This window comes from Lepisosteus platostomus, chromosome 3, assembly GCF_059453375.1.
Source record: "Lepisosteus platostomus isolate fLepPlt1 chromosome 3, fLepPlt1.hap1, whole genome shotgun sequence".
In the NCBI taxonomy this organism is placed as follows: Eukaryota; Metazoa; Chordata; class Actinopteri; order Semionotiformes; family Lepisosteidae; genus Lepisosteus; species Lepisosteus platostomus.
In genome coordinates, this window is record NC_142613.1 from 64597245 (window position 1) to 64618868 (window position 21624).

The 21624-nt window shown below is 38.5% G+C and overlaps 1 protein-coding gene across 5 annotated transcripts in view; it reads left to right on the plus strand.

Moving 5' to 3' along the window:
* Nucleotides 1-14265: 14265 nt before the first annotated feature.
* The window catches only part of LOC148675276 (transcriptional-regulating factor 1), a 96477-nt gene continuing 89118 nt past the window's right edge, over nt 14266-21624 (plus strand). For 2 of the 5 annotated variants that reach the window (XM_088626433.1, XM_088626432.1), the window contains exon 1: nt 14420-14644. The gene's annotated coding sequence lies outside the window, so the exon portion shown is untranslated. Of the gene's footprint in view, nt 14645-21624 lie in introns of all 5 variants that reach the window. The other 3 variants (XM_088626437.1, XM_088626436.1, XM_088626435.1) reach the window with 3 other exon arrangements.

Consider the following 21624-nt stretch of genomic DNA (forward strand, 5'->3'; position numbering starts at 1 on the left):
TTCTTTAAAGTTTACCGTAACTATTATAGTATGACTGCTTGCTCCCCAAAGAATTTAAAACTACCTACGCAGCCCGGGCGTTTAAAAAAACCGTGAGACATATCTCATTTTAACCTGCAGATAATTCTGCTTGCGATCAATTCAATATGATTCCCTGTCATTTAATGGACAGTGATTTTGTAAACAAAACTTCACCCTGAAGAAATTTCCTTGAGGGGAATAGCTTGAACAGACAAGTTCTCTTGTATCGAGACTTTGCGCCGCGCCCTGTGTCACCTCTACAGTGTAGATTTGTAAAAATAACACGACGTCAATCAAGCAGGTCGATGCTGTGCACTGTGGACATTAACTGGTTTTTAAGTGTTCATGTTTTAGATTTTAACTGGAATTTCACGACATATTTATTTAGCCGTTAATTCGGTTTATGTAACGCTTTTGAACGGACTATTCCGTTGATCAGCTTCGACGCAAACTGAACATATAACTTCACGTGTACCTATGTTGACGTACTGTACGTTTTGATATCTGACATGCTTCATAAAAGAATAAGGCCGTAACAATCCTGAGAATTAGGATTAGCAAGGATGATCAATGTTATCAGTGATCAGTTAGTATTCAATAACTACAGAAATCCTGTCTTTCTCCGGATTAGTGAGCAGCGACGAAACAATATAAAATTTCGGCGAGATCTGTGTCCAGTACAAAAGACTGCTAACTGACATATTTCCTTAATGAAGTTAACTGTTTTAAGTTTGTTTGAAGCGACACGTAAGAATGTGTATTCAAGCAGAACAAGGCACACTGTTCATTGATTTAAATAAAAAAAAACATTAACAGAAAATACATCACATAGAACACTCCAAAAGCGTGCTTTTTTATTGAGCCACGTTTCTTTGGAGATGTTATTATGATGGCCTTTGACTCATTAAAATAACAATTGATAGAGAACCATTATTTTATCATGGGGTTTGCTTAGTGATGTGGCAGTGAAAAGAAATAGCCACAATGTTTTATATTTCGAGAAAACTGCTGTGGACCTAACACATTTCACACCTGTACGGATTGTATGCATCTGTATCAATATTATTTCTAACTTGAGTCTATGTTCATTGTCACAGTTCGAGCTATCAGTTTTTCGTACGACTATAACAGATATACAGAGAGGAATGTTTATTTATTTGTTTTTAAATGGAATCAGTTCCAAAATATCTTTAATCAACCTTTGTATTTTAACGTGGTGCAGAGTCAAGAATGTGCAGTACAAACAAACCTGCCTGGTTTCCTGTTTTCCTTTTGATGGTATTTTAATGTTCGGGTTTCACTTTCTGCTCAAGAACTCTGCTGTTCAGGTGGGACTCGACTCCAGACCTCATCATGAGGAATAAGCAGTGGAATACTCTTTTAAAGATGTTAACTTGTCGCGTTCAATCGCTGGGGAATAATGAAACAAGGAACTTGTTCTTGCGTAGTGATGAATAAATGACGTGGAGCTGCTTCCACCTAGGGGCAAATATATATATATTACAGGATTCAACTCGGTTTTTTTTTCTTTCCAATGGTTTGCCAACCTGATGCACATAACCCATATAATAATTGTATTAAAGGTATGACGATTCTACATGGGTCCCTGTAGAGGCATATTACTCGGACAAGAACTGAAGAATCATCCCTCTCTTGATCAAGAAAATATTGTGTGCACGCATTTATGTCGGGCTGTACTGTATATAGATACTGTATATATGTTCTTAACTTCCGTATCTCAACCAAGAAAAGCCTTTCTTTAAATCATGTCAGGCATATCGCCGGTCTAAACCACGGCGTTTCTAGTCCTGGTCCTGGAATACCAATGTATGTGCTTAGTTTTGTTCCACCTGCGCTCTTGATCACGAGTTATTACTTGGTAAACGGTAACTCATCTGCTTCTTGGTTTAGACTTTAGTCTGTAATCATCCCTTGGTTTAAAAAATATCCCGAAGAAAGTGCATTGTTCCCAACGATTTCATCATACAGAACTTAATGCAATATCTCCTCGACGTGACACTTGAACAAACACAGGTGAGAATTACAATGCACAGTACCAGACACTCCCACAGTGAGTCAGTGTTCGTCCTTTGCTCAAGTCCTGTAGGTTACAGTATATTTCAACTATAACACCTGAAGTACTTAGTTCTGAAACTCACTAATTAGCAGAGGGTTTATACCAGTGGCTTCAACCAGTGGTGTAGTCCAAATCTCCTTCAGCACTACCATCCGTCCATTTTCTAAAATCTTCATCCAATTCAGGATCACAAGGTAGCCTATCTAAGCAAGCAACAGGCTCAAGTCCAGTCCAGTCCTTCACTGGTCTTACACAGACACACTCACACCAGGGCCAGTTTTCCCAGAAGCCAATTAGAATCAGAATCTACTTGATTGTCCACATAGAGTGGAACTTTTTTTTTAAACCTTTGGCCTCACTTAGACAATAATTAAAACAATGTATTTATAGAGTACATAAAACATTCAGAGGAATTAAGATATATAAAATCAGTGTAATACTGTATACAGTAATTAACAATACCATAGAATACAATACAGTATACAAACATAAGATTCAAGTGTGAGCTGCACACATACTGTATATAGTTCTCAGTGAAATGCTGTGAAGGTACCGGTACATCAGAGCACTCGGAATGAATGACTTCTTAAAATGTTTTTTATAACCGTTGATACTCTGAAAAGTCCCCTGGCTTGTAATTCTTCAAACTGGGGGTGTAGTGGAGGTGAGGTATCATTTACTATTAGATACTGCTTTACTGTAAACAGTCCTAGATGTAGTTCAGCTGGTTCTGTTTCTGACCAATAATTTCTCTGCCTATGTTTATAATCCCTCAGAGCTTGGCTTTATCCCTAACATCCAAATTCCCATACCAAGCAGAGATGTTAGAAGAGAGCACACTCTCTACCAGACTCATGTAAGCCAGCTCTAGGATGTGTTTGCTTTCATGAAAGTTTCTCAGTCTTCTCAAGAGAAATATATATTTTTAAAAACATTCTGTGTTGTCTGAGAAATTAAATTTATTATCAATATACTGTACAGTATGTACCAAGATATTTAAAACAAGGTACATTTTCAGGATCTCTACAAGCTGACCATTGACTGTAAATTTAGAGGTTAAAGTGTGGCTGGCTCAAGTCCACCTGAGTGTGGCACTAATTCTTTTTTTTAACCTTCCAGTATATCTTTAGCCTATGGGAGGAAACTGGAGCACCCAGAGGAAACATGGGGAGAACATACAAACTCCATGCAGATAGCACCCCAGGTCTGTAATTAAACCCAGAGCCCCAGCACTACAAAGCAGTAATAAAAACCACTGCATCACTGTGCTGTTCTCCATAAGCTTAGTAAGAGATTCAATCAAATTTTAAAAAGGGCTTCAAAGACCCAACACACCCCAGCTACAGACTGTTTGACCCTCTACCATCTGGAAAACTGTACCGGAGTTCACTCCCCATAATTTTCTATCCTTTATTTAATTCTGTTGATGTATGATTTTCCACAACTGATGATGGTTTGCACATTACCTGTTACCTGTTGTTGTTGTTGTTGTTGTTGTTGTTGTTGTTGTTGTTGTTGTTGTTGTTGTTGTTGTTGTTGTTGTTGTTGTTGTTGTTGTTTTGCACATTGCCTGTTGTCCCTGTCTTTCTTTTCTTATACTGTACAATTGTGTTGTTGTTGTTTTTTACTACTTACCATCTGAGAGCTAGCTTAATAGCATTTCGTTATACCATAAACCTGTGTATGAGTATAATGACAATAAACTTGAACTTGAAATAGCTCTTGAAATCAATTAGCCCATCATGACATACTGGGCTGGAAATAAAAGCAGCAGATGCAGACCCTACCTACTGTATGACCAGGCCTGACAAACACAGGTCATTTTTTACTGATTGTTTTAGAACAGGGTTTCCCAAATCCTACTAGTTGTCATTGTTGCTGAGCTCTTAAAGATAATTTTAAAACAATCAGCAAGCTTGGTTAAACGCTTTGCTTTTTTTTTTCTACTCAAAGGTTTGATATTTTCAGTTACTTAAGAAAGGCAGTAGTTAAAAAGCAACCCTCTGTACTGTATGTTTAGGAACTGAAAATAACTAAAGAGTTCTAATTAAATTTATTGTTCTCTGGTGAAACAAAACCAGTAGCCGCAAAATCCCCTGTTTTAGACAACAGTATCTGTAACTTCAGTATCTTTATGTTTAGTGGTAATATTGCAAATCTGACATATGTACAAATATTTTAAAATATGTAATAATATCCCATTGGACATAACCACAGTATATGTAAATATATTTGTGTATGATACTAGGACCTTAGTACATATTGACTGTCTTGATTTTTATTGTTAGAACACAAATAATAGCAATGGATTAAAACATGCCTTGGCCTGCTTTCATTCATTAATGACAGATTTATTTAATCTAACAATTTATCATGTAAAAGACATTATTGACCCAAAGAAGGCTCCACAGCCAAAACGTTGTGTTTCTTTTCTTTTTCTTTTCAGCATGGAATAAACCTTTACCTGTTCCTTTGCAGCATACGCATGCTGACGCAACTACCTACTTGAACTACTAATGTAAAAGACGTACATTTACAAGACTGTTATAAAAAAATGACAAAAAAAGATCTTTTTCGTTTGCCATATACTTTATATAGAACCCCTGCATTGTAATGTGTCACAAATAGGGTTTACGAATTGTATCCATGCCTAAATAAAAATACAGTTGTAAATTTCATAGAGTATAGATTAAATATTTTTGTGCCTTAAAGATGGGTTAAACTACGGATCAGATCCAAAACTCACTGACCTATATCTATATAGGATTTCTCATTGTCAGCTTCAATGAAATACAGTAGCTACAGTATTTGAGTTTACTCCAGATTCCCATGTCTCTCAGTAAAGAAGTACAATATACTCTCTAAAGAAGGGTCATTGTATTGTTTCGTATCTTGAAGATGTTACCTAAAATAACATGGCGAATGCCATTCAGGATGTTAAACAGCTGAATCAGGCTCTTCATTATCTTCTTGTTTCTATTCTAAAAAAAGATCCAGTTCCTTTCATCTGTCTCAGTATTACAGTTATTTCAGACCTTTCAGACCAGGAATAAGTGTTTTTTTCTTTCCTTATATAACATGGATACTAAAAGTAAACATGCTGGTTCTACATTTCAGGTGGACTGTGGAATTGGACAGTTTTTAAAACTTTTTTTGGTAAAAAATGTTTTTTAAAACCATTTGTTTAATTCTATATTCTTAATTACTTCTTGAAAGTGTTGGATTTTTTTTCTTATTTCTCCATACTACATAGATGAGGGAAGTTATAAATTAACAGACTTTTCTAGATTTTCATCCTTTGATTATTATTCTGCATTAGATTAAGTTATCTTAGACTGATATCTATACACTGATGGAGCCCCAACTTCAAGTTTGGACCTGGGGTGCTGTCTGTGTGGACTTTGTAAGTTCTCCCCATGTTCGCCTGGTCTCCTCTGGGTGCTCCAGTTTCCTCCCACAGTCTAAAGACATAGTGGTACGTTAATTGGCATCGGGAAAATTGCCCCTGGTGTGAGTGTTTTTGTCTCTGTGTGTGCCCTGCAATGGACTGGTATCCCATCCGGGGTGTACCCTGGCTTGCTCCTGTTGCGTGCAGGGAAAGAATCCATTAAAATGAATGGATAGATAATAATAATAATTGCTTACACTTATATAGTGCTTTTCTGGACACTCCACTCTAAGCGCTTTACAGGTAATGGGGACTCCCCTCCACCACCACCAATGTGCAGCATCCACCTGGATGATGCGACGGCAGCCATAGTGCGCCAGAACGCTCATCACACATCAGCTATCAGTGGGGAGGAGAGCAGAGTAATGAAGCCAATTCATAGATGGGGATTATTAGGAGGCCATGATTGGTAAGGGCCAATGGAAAATTTGGCCAGGACACCGGGGTTACACCCCTACTCTTTTTGAGAAACGCCCTGGGATTTTTAATGATCACAGAGAGTCAGGACCTCGGTTTTATGTCTCTGGTTACATTGCGGTCTGTCCAGATCCAAACAGTGTCTAATTCCTCCTGTATCTCTAATACTGGTAAAATGTTATGCAGTTCTATAGCCTTCTATTTTTGAATATAGACACCTACTTCTAACATCTGTTTGCCAATGTAATTACAATAAGCAGCACAAAACATGAAGGAGCAAGAAGGAGGATCATGTCAGTCTGAACAAAGTTCTGGCTCCAGCTGCAGTAGGAACATTATGCTCCACAAGCTAAAAAAATAAACAAAAACCACACATTAGTCTTTATTATAAGCATAACTATTATTTTAATCATAGGGTTATGGAGTTATTGAAAATTAGTAGTGTTATTCTTTGAGTATTGTAACTCCAACTTTGTAAATTTCAAAAAAATCGGGTTAACCATAAAATCGATTGTATTGTGATCTTAAGCAAAACAGTCCAAAATTAAAAGTTCATTTCTAACCAATAACAGGAGACTCTTCTTTATCCAAAAAGTATGGAACAAGCCACCCAGCAATGTGGTTGAAGCCAATTACCCAGGCCGTTTTCAAGAAGCAGCTAGATGAGACCCTTTGATGAATTAATTACTAACTACCAAATGGGTAAGATGGACCTCTTGTGCACAGCCTTTCTTATAATCAATCACGATTCCACTTGGCAGCATACTGTTAGGGCATTGTCTCTCATGTACAGGTGATTAACACTGAAATAAACTGGACAGGGTCAGACTCTAAAATGCAAGAACAGGTAAAGTCTAATTCCATGTTGAAAAATGCTGAGGAATATAACAGTTTGGCTAAAGTGGCTGAAGACCTCTCTATAGCTAGATGTCGAGTTTGTGCTATTTTGGGGATGGAATAAAACTTTCCTTGTTCCTTTGCCACCAATTCAGTCCGGTACAGCTCCCCACTCAAACATCTAAAATAAAACAGTCAAGATGCAGACAAACTGTGAGGTTTATTTTTATGAAACAGTTACTTCCACTCTCGAGTTTTTGAGGCCAAATAGGAAACGAATAAATAATTTTCACTGGATTTGTATCAGAATTGTATTGAATGTGTACTTCACTATTGACACACCAGAGGTCAGCATACACCTGGTATGCAGCAAGGATTGTCCACCATTCATAGCAATGGCGACCTTAAACAACCTCACCATAATAATCGCAACAGCTTTCTTAAGTACACTCCATGGTTTCACAGAAAAGGCCAAGATTCCTCAGGAACTATTTACATATATCACCAACAGTCTTTGCAGTAACTAAAGTGTATGTTTTTACATGGTGGCACAAAACCACAACAGCAAAAAAACTACCTTTGGGATCAGGTCATCTGTTGCCATAGACAGAGGTAAAGGAGTTCAATTGAAAAATCCATGGATTCATCCAATTAAGCTTATGCAGTGGCAGGGCTGAACATTGGAGACTCAAGGTCAACTACCTGGACAGATTGTGTGCAGAGTGTGCTTCCGTGACAGAGCCTTGTTAACATCCCAGATGTGAGCTCTGTGCATTATGCAGGCTAGCTTTTGTAACTAACAAACAAAATGTTTAACTGCTGTATGGACCCAACACACCCATCAGGAGCCAATCTCCTACAATAATACAAAGCATTTGGCATTCGTCTCAAGCAGCAGTTCATACAATAAATGAAGATACCACTTCAGAGTTCAGTATACAATTCACAACTGTCCATGCCTTGTGGAACAATCCTTCCTTAAAAAATAAAACCTATTACTAAGATCGACTAGATGGAAGTTGTTCTGTCCTGAAAACAACTAATTATTTTGCTTTAAATGTATTTTTCACATAAATATGGGAATTATTAGGAGGCCATGATTGGTAAAGGCCAGGGAGAAATGTGGCCAGGATGCTGGAATTACATCCCTACTCTTTTCAAGAAATACCCTGGGATTTTTAATGACCACAGAGAGGAAGGACTTTGATTTTACATCTCATCTGAAGGACAGCACCTTCAGCTCTATAGTGTCCCCATCACTATACTGGTGTATTAGGACCCACGTGGACCACAGGGTGAGCGCCCCCTGCTGGCCCCACTAACACCTCTTCCTGAAGGAACCTTAATATTTCCAAGGAGGTCTCCCATCCAGGTACTGACAAGACTCACACCTGCTTAGCTTCAGTGGACAGCCAGTTGTGAGTTGCAGGGTGATATGGCTGCTGGTGTCCTGTCCAGGGTGTACCCTGCCTTGTGTCTGTTGCCTGCCAGGATAGGTTCTGGCTCCCCAGCAGCCCTGAATTGGATTAAGTCCTTAGAATATGGATGGATGGATAGATCTATCATATGAGCCTGTGTTCTGAATAGAGTTACAAACAATGTTTTGTTACTCCTCATAGGAATAGATGTACTGGTAGATGCAATTCTTCTTTATGATATTGGCTATGAAAACTGTTTTTGTGTTCCCGTTTTCACGAAACAATTTCGGAAATGGAACAAATGACGGCTACAGCCCTGGTCAAGGGCAGTCATCTTTCTCTTGACTAATGGCCTGTCTTGAACAAAGCCTGTTTCTCGATTTTTCTGAACAAGTCTAACAACTGTTAATGCAGAATATCTAACAAGTTATTTGTCTCACAGATAACTGTGAGGCCACATTCTTTCCTGCTGACAGACATTACTCCATATTTTATTGATTGTGCTGTGCCTTAGGAAAGCAGACTTTACCAAAGTACCAAAAATATCTTAACAATTTGGTCTACCTAACATTGCAGCAGATCATTAAACTGATTTCACTAGAGATACTCAAATGTTGATGGAGATGACGAATCAATCACCCAAGAGACATTGAGATGAGATGGGAGTAGAGGTTTGATAGATTCTTGAGGCCTGAATTGCATTTCCTGTGAGTATTTGTTTTAATCTGCCAACCACTGTACTGTAAGTAAATGCTTGGGTTTGTCTGGTCAAATTGACACATTAGCCATGACTGCTATTGCATCCTACCATGTACCAGAAGTACATGAAAAACCAATCCTCTTGTGAGGTCACTTACATCAGCCTTTTTTTTGTCATATCCCAGCACATTGACCCACCATTCCAGTACTCTGGCCAGGATACCAATGGTACATGTCAAAGGCATTGCATTTTGTTATTACATTTGTCGATAGTCCCTTCCTTCAAGGTTACCCAGTCCTTGATCCAGGTAATTGACACCTGTCATGTCTGACTAGAGTCAGTCCCTGACATAGTGATAGAGGGATGCAGTGGGTGTTACTCCCCCTTCTCAGGCAGCCAAGAAAGCAGGTGGAGGCTGGGGAGGAGGATGGGGAGATTTCAAACCCCAATAGTTTTTCTAGATGCATCTTTAAAAATCACTTCCATTTATTAATCAGAAAGTAAGTGGTAGTTACACAAGAAGTGATTTAAAGACATACTGTAGGTAGTAAGGCAGACTTGCTTTTGTTTTCTATGTCACAGTTTTTCTTGACAGGACTAGGTTTATACACGTTTTCTTCAATATCGGACATAAAAGATATATTAAAAACACCGCAAATATTATTGTGTTCACCACTCATTTGTTGCATTTTTAAAGCCTTTTAGTCTATATTTCAAATTGCAAACAATTTGACTCCGTCTAATTCCTTTTCACCTCAACCTCTCTTGTCAGTTGCCCTAACTGGGTCTCACATGCTGCCAAGGCTGAACACAGTATCTTGCAGTGAACACCTTGTGGTTCTTGCATTACATAAAGTATTGTATGGGTCCTTCACTCATTATTTGTAGCTCATTGTTACTGTATTTTCATTCCTGGATTCTGATAAATCCTTAAGCTTTCAGTGTCCATTTGAGTACCGCGAGTCCATTGTGTTCTGTCTTATTTTTAAGAAACTGTATTTTTAAATATTTTATTGTATCTTTAAATTACTTCTGCACATATTCCATGCCTTCTAACACTGTGTATTCAAAGACATAGAAATTGTATTTAAATGAGCATTTTATGGAACATCTTTCATACTCATACAGGCAAACTGCAGGGGTCTCTAACCTCATTGCTGGACAGCCCCAGTCCAGTTAGTCTTATAGGTTGTCCTACGTCTAATATTTAAAGATCAGGAACAATTGTTTAAGTCATTGATATTTTAAGCAAGTAATGTTTCAGTGAAGGAAACACTGCCCCTTGAGGGCAGAAGAATATTCTCGTGTTTCTTTCAAATCCATCCATCCATTTTCTAACCACTCTATCCATTTCAGGGTTGTGGTGGAGCTGGAGAAATACGGGTTTTTATTTTCATTGTTTTGTATTGGTAATTGATTGGATTGTTGATTGATTGACGTAATTAATGCCACACAGTAGGTGTAGAAAACGGGGGTTTTCAGGATGACTGTGCTGTATGTAGTTAGGTGTCACTATTACCATTATTAATAATGGTGGCTTCTTTTAGAGTCTTGTAGATCCTGCTAAATAATGTTTCCTGGACCTTAGGACAACGGTTCTTGAGTTTGTAAGAGCTCAACTCTATGAAGCCACTTTATCATAAGGTCTGTGTCTGTCAAAGTCATACATTTTAAATATGATAAATATTAATAATAGGATAAAAATGATAAATATGAGCATCAAACATCAATTTTGGGATGAACTCAGACTCATTGTGTTATTATTAACCATTTATAATTAACTTAATTGTTATGAATTCTATTATTAACCATGACTAAACCAAGCTTCAATCTTGATTATGATTTCATCATAATATATACAGAGCTTATCTACAGTATGTATAAATGATAAGATAAACCTCAAATGAGCTGTTTTTTTGCTGCTCCCGTTTTTAAAACAGAGAGTTTGCAATAAGGCAAATTTTACATTTAAAAAAAGGAAAGGAAGAAAAAAACCTTTTATCCAAATATCAACTGTTTGAAGTAGTTGCATGACACTAAAACATAAAATATTTGTTCCTTTTACAACTGTGCTTTGTGTTTTCATTGTAGTTTTCTTATTCTGCCCTGTGAAAACAGAAAGTAAACAGTATTATTCTTCTATATTACTCTACCTGCTAATATTTTCTAAACTGATACCCAATAAGGGTGTTCGTGTTAGTTTCTTCATCTTGTCTTGACTTTTCCTTTGGTATGGTGAGATGTGATATAGACTTGACATTGGCATCAAAACAAGTCTACCTGTATCTCTTTTTGCCGTTCCTCTCTTGGTTTTGACATACTTACAGTTTTCTATCCACAATTCAAGAAAGACATTTCTTGTAATTCCATAAAACCTTTCTTGCAAAGCATAATTATTTAAATCTTGTGTTTCCTCAGAGTCATTGATAAAGTCAGTTTGGTGGACATCTTCAGAATGAACAGTGAAACATGAAACAGAGGACACAAGTGAAAACTACATGGAAGTACCTTTAAAACTGAGAACACAAGGCATTTCTTTGTATAAAGGATTGTGTAAGTCTGGACCAAGTTACCCAACCATGTTTTTGAAGCTGATACCCATCTGGATATGATCCTTAGATCAATTAGTTATTAAGTATGAAATTGTATATTGTAGTCCTTTCATTCATAACCTTTCTTAAATTTTATTTTATTGCTTTGACCCACATATACACATTCTTTGGTCTCCATTTAAAATACACAGGTTGACAACTGTTCGTTTTATTCTTTTAGTTCAGGTTCTGAGAGCTGTCTGCAGTCCTCAGACAGGAAGTGTGGCAAAACATTCTCATTTCATTGAGGTAACAGGAGTAAAATGTATATCCAGTAAAACATAAATATAACATTATTGCATTCTGTATGTAATATTATACAGTGCATATATTATCGTTTTGTAGTATTTGCCAAGAAAGACCTAAAAAAAATTAAACACTAAGATTTAATTTCTGGAAGTGCCTTGCATGAACAGCTTTTTTCAGGACATTTTGATGGGTTTAGTTCTGAGCTTTGACAAGGTCATTGTAAAATGTGGAATTTCTTCTCCTGCAGCCATTCTTTTGTAAATCTGCTTGTATGTTTATGATTGTTGTCTTGCTGCAAGATCCACTTTAGGTTCTGCTGCAGGTCACAGAAAGATGGCCTGACATTCACCTCCAGAGTCTTCGATGATGGCAGGACTTTCAGGTTCTGGGGCAGCAACGCTGTTCTAAACCATCACACTTTGGGTTTGGTTTTTGACAGATAAGGTTTCTCAGAGGCCCCAGAGTTCTACCTTTGACTCATTGGGAGAATATTGTTCCAGAAAACTTGTGGATTATCTATGTGCTCTTTGGCCTAACAAGAGCACCATTGTTGTTCAGTTGTTTTTTGAACAATGACTCACAGTAGCCAAGGTGAGAGCGGCCTGCAGTTCCTTGGACTTACTCTGGGGTTCTTTATCACTTCCGTGAAGTTTTGTGCGGTTTGTTCTCTTGAGTTATTTTGGGAGGATGGCTGTTCCTGGATGGAGTGATTGTAGTCTTGAAATTTCTACATTTGTAGACGATCCATCTGACAGTGGATGGACAGAACCCCACATAATTAGAAATGGTATTGTAACCCTTTCAGGACTAATGGGCATCACTACTATTTTTCTGAGGTTCTCAGAGACATACTGCGTTTCTGATCTTTATATAGGGTGGGGACTTCCAAACTCAGCCACCAAGATCTACCCAATTATTTAAACACCTGATTCAAATTATTCTCTAGGGTTTGGCTTACTTTTCCATGTCCCCTGTACCTTAATTAATCATTTTTTAACTCATACATCGTTTTGTTTCAAGAGAGACATGGAATTGGTTACTATATTTCCTTTAAGACTGGTCTGCCTGGAGTTTGAATGTTGTCCCTGTATTCACATCAGTTTCCTCCCTCAGTCCAAAAATACCCTAGTGGGTAATTGGCTTCTGAAAAATTGGACTGGGTGTTTATTGGGGGTTGGGCGGGGAGTCGGTGTTTGTGTCTACTATGCAGTATGTGTCTGCCTTTTGATGGACTGGCGTCCTGTCCAGGGTGTATCCTGCCTTACGTCTATTGTTTGCGAGGCTAGGCTCTGGCTCCCCACGACCGTGAATTGGAAGAAGCAGTTAGAAAATGGATGGATGGGCGGTTGGATTAAAACTGGTTTTGATTCAAACAGCTGTCTTGGTAAAAATATTAAATTTGTGATTCAAACTTTTTCTCGGCACTGTAGGTGTTCTGCTGCGGAAGATATTCTGCTACGTATTCATGGGAAAACAGTGATATTTAAATTCCAGTGGATTTTTCTGCCTCTGCACATATTAACTGGACAGATAGAACAACCACTGAACATAACTCTCATGTAGACATGGTGTTAGGCATTGCCAAATGCATGGGGCTGAGTTTTCCCAAGTTACCCGGTCCTTGATCCCAGCCCTGAGCTTTTTGAAAAGACCTTTCTACAATAAAATGGTGTTAAAATGCCAACAATGAATCTCATTATTTTATGAGACGTCCTTGAAAAAAAATCATTTAAGTCAATGTTTTAAACTGCTTGTTTCTTTTTTCTAACAATGTTTTATTATATTACAGACTACAGTAAAACCACAATGAGGGGTTTAGCGATTTTAGAGGGAATCAGGGTGGAGTGTCTCCAGTGGTAATAAATACTGGACACGCTGCAGTAAAACCCTCCCAGGTTTGCCTTTCTAAACTAGCACTACGGACAGTTCAGGGTATGCAAAAATCTAAAGAACGATAGCTTGCATTTTAACAGAAGCATGCAAATGAAGCTGGATCAATGCAGTATTAAAAATGCGGGGTGTAATTTGCATAATTATATTAGGAAAGGTTCCTTACTTTACACTGCGCGCCACCCATATTAACTGCATGTTCACATTATATTTCAACTTGAAAGACAAGCATTTGAAATCAGATTGTTGTGACTTCTTTAAAGTTTCCCAAGATTCCCATTGGGCACAGTTATTTTTTTAAAATAGAGCGCACTGAGTACTTAATTGTAAAGAAAACGAATACTTAATTTGCAAGGCAGAAGCATCAAACTGTCCACACACCTGCGTGCATTGTAAAATATTAACTCTTTTGTTTTAATTCATATAAATACAACGTTAAAGCCGGTTGCACATTCAATAGATATTTTCATATATCAAATTAATAACAAAAATTATAAAAGTAAAAAAAATACGCATTTCTTCTAACGTTTTTACTTCCTGCTTTAAAAACTGCAGTCTTGACCAGAATCTCTCCGCGGAAGAATTTTACCATGCAGATTACAGTACGAGTTCAAAAAATGAATTGTGGTTCGTGTTCAGATTAAATCTATGTATAAAGTAGTTAAACGTATTATTATGCGTGTGTATATAATGTATGGAATATACTTTCTAAAAAAACGAACCGAGAGGCTATAACCTGTTTGGGAACTGTCTAATTTGCAGGCGCTATGTTTTACGGCGGACCGATACTTGTTTACAGGATTGTAGCTGTACGGCATAACTCAAACTATCCTGTAGAGGGGAGGTAAGGGAACAAGTTGATTGTAAATTGCATGTAAAATTAAATTGAAACAACTGTTCAAGCGGACTGATTTCTTCAGCAATCCTGAGGCGACCTCACAGCCTTTGCTCGTTGTTTTCTACATGACAAAGGTTCTGCACGCGTGCCTTCTAAAGGTAGGTGTAAAAATAGATGCGCCTGGGAAGTAACGATTAATAAAAAAAAAGTTTTATTTTGCAAGAGTTTCGGTATGTACAGCAGGCAGGGCCTTCTCAGAAGGGAACTCCTGACATGCATTTGAAAGGGAGCTCTTTTTTTAATTTTAATGCGGCGAAGTGTCATTTTCCGAACAGAACAAGAATCACCATTTGTTGCACTGCTAAGTTTGAATAAATGCGGCTAGGTGTTGGACTCGAGTTATTGGTGACACGGTGCTTCAAGAAAAGCCATTTGATTGAAACCGTAAATTAAAAAAAAATCGTGGTCTGAAAAATTAAAACACAAAAGGTGGTTAATTTCACGGACGTGCAAGTTTCATGTCGGGTGTCAAACAGTACCGTGCACTTCAAGCTATATATATATACGTGCAGTATAGTAGTACAGTAGTTGTTGTATGGAGCTGACATCGAAATTGACAGACATGTCGTGCTTGTGACACTAGGGTGCCGAGTGTTGCAGCGCACAGTCGCATGACAGTGGAAAAGTCTGGGTCAGTTTAACGCTTTTTATCTTTATTTCGGCCCACCCGCTACCCAGTTAGTTTGGGGGCATAGCATGATTTGCAATACTTTGGATGAGTAAGGATTATAACTAAGATTATCTTTCGCTGAAACGCATTTGGAAACCTGGCCGTGAAGTGTCTCCGGGAGCTGTCTTTTTTTTTTCTCCCTCCCGTCCCCAGCCCCACTCCCGTGTGAGAAAATTACACATCCGATGTGTGCGCATACACACCTGACGGGTTAGTCTACTGTCCGTGTTTGCTGTAGCCAGTGGAGAACATCTCGACTTATTTCCTTTTTTCGGTATGTGTTGGTTTTAAAGGGATAGCATCCAATTTCTCAAACCAGGAAATCCGCCTTTAGCGATGCGCTGCTTGAGTAGGTTGGAGGATATATATATGTATTTTGTCGTGCTCTTTCTGCGATGTACAGTCTTTAACCCGTCGTGTGCACTGCCACTGTCTGCCGGGGCCGTAAGATGCTCCGTGCGGCTGTGAGGCAGACTCGCCAGGCAGCCCCCCCCGCCGTGCCAGCGGTGCGAAACGGGACCCTGTACTTCGCAGGAGCTGTTTGAATTTTCTTTTTCGCAAGTCTGAAGACATTTTTGGGAGGTTTTAAAAAATATTGAACAGATACACCTCGCGCAAGTGTGTTGTAGTTCTGACTTGTCACCGTTTGAGGAGCATTACGTTTCTTTTAAGCACCGGTCGTATTTTTTTATACAGTGCCAACAGCTAAGGCGGTAACAAATGATGAGACCTTATCGACTCTCCATCAAGGTGATCTGTAATATTCTTTTGGGCGTGCGGACTAACGTTTTGTTGGATTTTTAAACTGGATTTAAGGCGCAGGACTAAAATCTCTCATTTTAAGAACCAGTTAAAACCACTCGAAAGTATAGTCTTTTGAACTGTTCTGTAGTAACATTAAAACGTTAGCCGGACACTGGGCAATCTTAAAAAAAAACCGCCTTAAACGTGTTACTGTACAGTGACCGTTACAGAACACTAGCGAAACAAAAAATACATTTGACTGTATAAAAATATTGATGCGTGTACTGTGTATTTTCGTCTGATCTGCACTATAAGGCATATTAAGTACATAGACTTAAATATTCAAGTTATAAATAGTGAAGTTTAACTGCTAAAACGAACGCAGTTGGCAAAGTAACGCGCTATAGACAGAGGATTATGAGAATGTTTTAAGGCCAAAAAATGTCAGCGAGGCTAAATTTCATGGACTTTTGCACAATCGGCCCGGCTTTACATTTACGTGGCACAGCAAGGATCACATAATCGATTCTTGCGATCTTACTCGCATTTGTAACAGAGAACAGCTCCAAAGAAGAGGCGGGCTTTCGGGACATCTAGCCCGTTTAGCAGTCATTAATGCACGAATGATCCAAGGATCAGTTAGACAGGAGACAACGAGAAGATGGAAGCGCGTCGATATGTTTATGAATTTCTGATTCTTTTTTTCTTTTAATACATTTTTTTAAATATATAACAAAACATGCTAATTTGTTTATGGGACATTTGGCTATAACAAAATAAATGAAGTACTCCGTTTTGAAACATCTTTTAACTCAACCAGTTATTGCGTTAAATAGGAGAACATTCCTTCGGTTTGTACATCGAGAAACAAGTTTTCCATTTAATAAAGATCTCAGCATGTGAGGGAAAAAAAAACTCAGTAGTAGAAATAATACAGTTGTATTTACAAACGCGTCAGCTGCAACGGCAGCTTCATATGAAGAAGGCTCCATAGTCAAAGCGTTCTGCTTGGACCCTTTACTTCTTCCTTATTTAAGAAATATGGTACATGACCGCAGGGTTCTAGTCAACAAACAAATTAACAGTAAACTACATCATTTTAGTCTTATGTAACGAAGGTGGTGGTGGAGGGGAGTCCCCATTACCTGTACAGCGCTTGAGTGGAGTGTCCAGAAAAGCGCTATATAAGTGTAGGCAATTATTATTATTATTATTAAATCAGAAAATAAAGGGACTTGGGAAATTATCCACTAAGAACCCTTCACTGGGGGTGGCACAGTGGCTAGCATTACAGCCTGGCAGCCCAGCGGTCCTGGGTTCAGTTCCTGGTGTGCTGTTTGTATGGTCTGTGTTCGTACGGGATTCTTCCTACAATCCAAAGACATAATAGTAGGTTAATTGGCTTCTGGAACAAATTGGCCCTGGTGTAATTGTGTTTGTGTGTGCTCTGAGATGGACTGGCGTCTTCTCCAGGGTGTATCCTGCCTTGCACCCATTGTTTGCCGAGATAGATTCCGGCTTCCCAGCTACCCTGGTAGATACTAGTTAACTGATCCAAAAAAAATCTCATCCAGTTGTTTCCTGATGGAGGCAAAAGTACTGGGTTCAAAAACATGGCTGGGTTGCTTGTCCCACCTTCCCAGAACCCTTCAGATAAAGCTTTAATCCACGTCCGCATAGGTCCCACTTGTGTCTGCTGGATCTTGATTCACTGTTCTCTATGAAGAAATCTATGAAGAAAGTTGACATTGTCGGTGTCTTTTGGGATCTTGAATAGTTGTAACAGGTCTCCTCAGGGTCTTCTTTGTTCAGAGACAGATTCTTTCAGTGTGTCAGGGTATGACACTCCCTTGAGCCGTGGAATGCATCTGATTGCTGGTCTCTGGACTGATTCCAGAGCAGCTATATCTTTACTGTAGTGTGCAGACCAAAATTGTACACAATATTCCAAATTAAACGTACTCACACATTACGCACAGTATAGTCCGTGCACATATATACATACATGAGGTGCTATGGGAAGCTCCAGAGGATCCCTGTAACTGTACATGATGTAGCGATTTGGAGAGGTGCCGTCAAGAGCAGACGATGAGGGTAAATTGTGGAATATTGTGAAGGCTAGGAAGCTGCCATGCTGAAAATGTCTTATAAGAGTTGACGGTCTATCAGTTCATATCACAAACGCCCATGTAGACGGGAAGCAGGGGTAGACCACAGGTTACATTGCACAAACGTGTCACTCACCAGCCAAACAGTAACTGACCACGTGTGCCTTGCAAGAGACAGAATTATTTGCTAAAGGATCAGCGCTGCCTCTAGAGTGAAGCCACGGTGAAGAAGAGAGAGAGACAGGTGGGAAAAGGTTGTTTTTTTTTCTCTCACACACCCTCAGTGCCCCTCACGCACCCTCATATCTCTCCCACGTCTTCACAAAGTTAGGAATGACCATGTAATAGCCCGGCGTTGGTTAGTCCCTGCTGCTTTGGCTTCTTTGTCAACACTTCCTGTGTGTTGTGACGTCGGGGAGCCTCTTCATTGGGCCAAACAGATGGAAAAGCTGAAAGTCTTCACCAGCGCCAAAGGCAGTTATAGTCAAGGTGTTAGAAAAGTGATGCCGACAGCATTTTGATCACGAGGCGGTAGTGAGAACCACTTACTCTGTACTTCTTCAACTAGAACGGTCTAGTGCTACCGTACGTTGTACTGTATCTTCGTTGTGAGCCATTATCACAGCGACCTTACAGACCATGTACTCTACACATTACCACACTTGGAATTTAATGCTGGCCTGATGACTGAAGCTCACCGATGACAGTGCAGGAATGGCTCAGGAAATAACTCACACCCATTTGTTCGGAGGGCATCCATCTCCTTGTGGTAGACGTTCGCTGAGGTGGCCAAGAACTGAATTTCCCCACCAGTGAAGAGTATTTGGTGGATTACTCAAAATTTCACTTTACCTATTGTCTTACCCTTTTTTCATGATGCGGCAAGAAGCCTTCTGTGACATATTTGAAGACCTTGTGATAATCACAGTTATTTTTCACTGAAAAAACTGTGTTTACAGTCACGTACTATAAGTTGTTGCTTCGCTTACAGTTGCTTATACAGCATCATTTTAGTTTTCCTGCAGTTTCTTTGTTGCCGGGTTATATGAAAGTTATACCGCAACAGACAAGAGTATTGTCACTCCGTTTCTTGAATTCACTACAACGTATTTTGTGACTCATTCTTGAATGAATGAGTGTTTATGAATAAAGTCTTAAAAGGTGGAGCTGCTGAACAGGCCTATATAAAGTGTAGTATTATCATATTGCAGCTTAACAAATTGCAAATTACCTTTGTTTTGGATACAAGATGCTAATATGTGAGTGCTGTAATATGTGGCCTTTTCTCTGTTGTTTCTTCCAAGATGATTTGCATTTCTGAGTATTCTAATATTCTAGGAAAAATAGTTGCCGGGCAGGTTTTTCCAACCTTACTCTGAAGGAGTGAATAAATATAATTTTCTCAAGACCACTTATGTAGAATATGGATTTTAGCCTATTTGACAATGCTATGTATTTCTTCCCACGTTATTTCCATATTTCCATTATTGCTGCTTTGAGAAAGATTTTCCACCTCAGCTTTTTTTTGTGCTGGATTGTGTAGCTACTTGACGGTATAGCAGTGAGCTATGTATGCAAGACAAAGAAAGGAGAAAAACACAGAACATCAATATTTTAATATTGTTTACTTTAATAAGACAGAAAAAAAAACAGTCAAATGCCAAAGGTGCTGTTAGTGTTTTGTACTCATGGTCTTAGACTTCCTGTGGAAAAATCAATATTTTTTTTGAAACTATACAGGAGGCTAAACTGATGCTGACCTAGAGGGTAGTTTGCTGATGTCTTGGTATGGTGTTAAACCGTTTTAAACTGTTTTAAAACCATTTTAGAGATGGTTTAAATCATTTCTTGGTGTTAACATATCCAGAAATTAAGAAGTGGGTAGCAAAATACTCCATTCTCGAATCTTCTGTAACTGTAAACTATATGTGTGCTGAAATTAAAAGCGGCAATTAATTAGATACATTGGTGATTGGTTCTGTAATGACTGTTAATCTTTCTTGCCTGATCACAGTATAGTGGATCAATCACCTTGTTTCATTGCACAGCTGGGGGAAAGTCACCACGTTTATCGGAGGACCATTCACATCAAAGAGATGCAGTGCTGTACATGAAAAAGAAAAGCAGTGCCTTAGATATAATTATCAACACCATATGACTATTACTCCAATAAGTAGGTCAGGTAACAAAAGACTAGCCTGCTTTGTTGTGCATTTGGGGTAAATTGTGCTTATCTTCAACATTATTTATGGTAATTAAAAGATTTGCAGTTAAAAATAGCCATTGTTGTTTTCATGGCAATCAAGTTAGCTGTTAATATACTGTAGGCCAGGTGATGAAAAAACTGTGGGCGCGTCACTTTAATCATAAGCAGTACAATTCAAAGATATCGATTTTATTTTCATTTTTTATTATGGCTTTTGATCTTTGTCCGGTTGTTCAGGCTAGCAGCACAGTCCTGGACACAAACTGTCTTCTAACTTTCTTCTGATTTTTTACTGAGGGTGATCTCAGTGTGCACCCAGCACAGCAAAAGACTTTGCTATGTAGACCTGCCAGTACAAAGTGTGCATGAAGATTAACAGTAGGGTGGCACTTGTTGTTATTGAGCAGCAGCAGTTTGGGGTCATTGGAACACTAAATCAGAGAGACCAGTGAAACCTCAGCATTCAGGAAGTTCAGGTACCTTGAAGTCTCAGCAAATGGTGATTTCACAAATGTGGGACTTAATACCTGGTGGGGAAGATAGGGTAATGTTTCCAAGCCTCATGAAACAAACATTACTGTAGTAATATTTCAGAAATAGTGTTAGTATTTATTGGTAGTAGGTATTTTTAGTAAAAATGAATACTGTAAACTTGTTTTCCCACTATATTTCAAGTTATAGCATGTGCAAGCAAATACATTAGCTCACTGTTATGGTATTACAGCATACCCTGTATAAGGTTATTTTTTTATTCTTATTAGAGCATATTTTCTTTACTTTTTAGATTTTGTTTTTATAACTGTTATGATTGCAGCACTACTGTACTGTATTAAACCTCTTATCCTTTTCCACAAGACACACTAAGTCTTTAAAAGTTTAGCGAATCATGGAGGTTTTGTGTTATTTCATATTTTATGTCAGAGCACAACACTGAGTCACCTACAGTGACAGTACGTAGATTCTGATAACGGGTCTACACATAATGTACATCTAACACTATCCTGACGGAAACTGAATAACCAAAGCATAACCCATGATGCACTTCTACAAAAACAAGTTAGCTCTTTGTTTAGGAAGCTGTGACTTTACTACAGCCCGATGCAGGTTGGGTAAAAGAGATCGACGAGATGAAGATGAGCAAACTGGTTCCACATTTACAGTAATTTCCTGCAATGTAGCCTGTGAGCAGGCGATTTTGATCTACAAATATATAAATAATTTGGTCACCAATTATTGTGTGAATAGGCAAAATCACATCACAGATGTAGAACCTGTGAATATCAGTGTCTTACTGTACTTAACACATCACATCAGTCACTTAAGTCCTAGAGGGCTCTATTGCAGGACTTG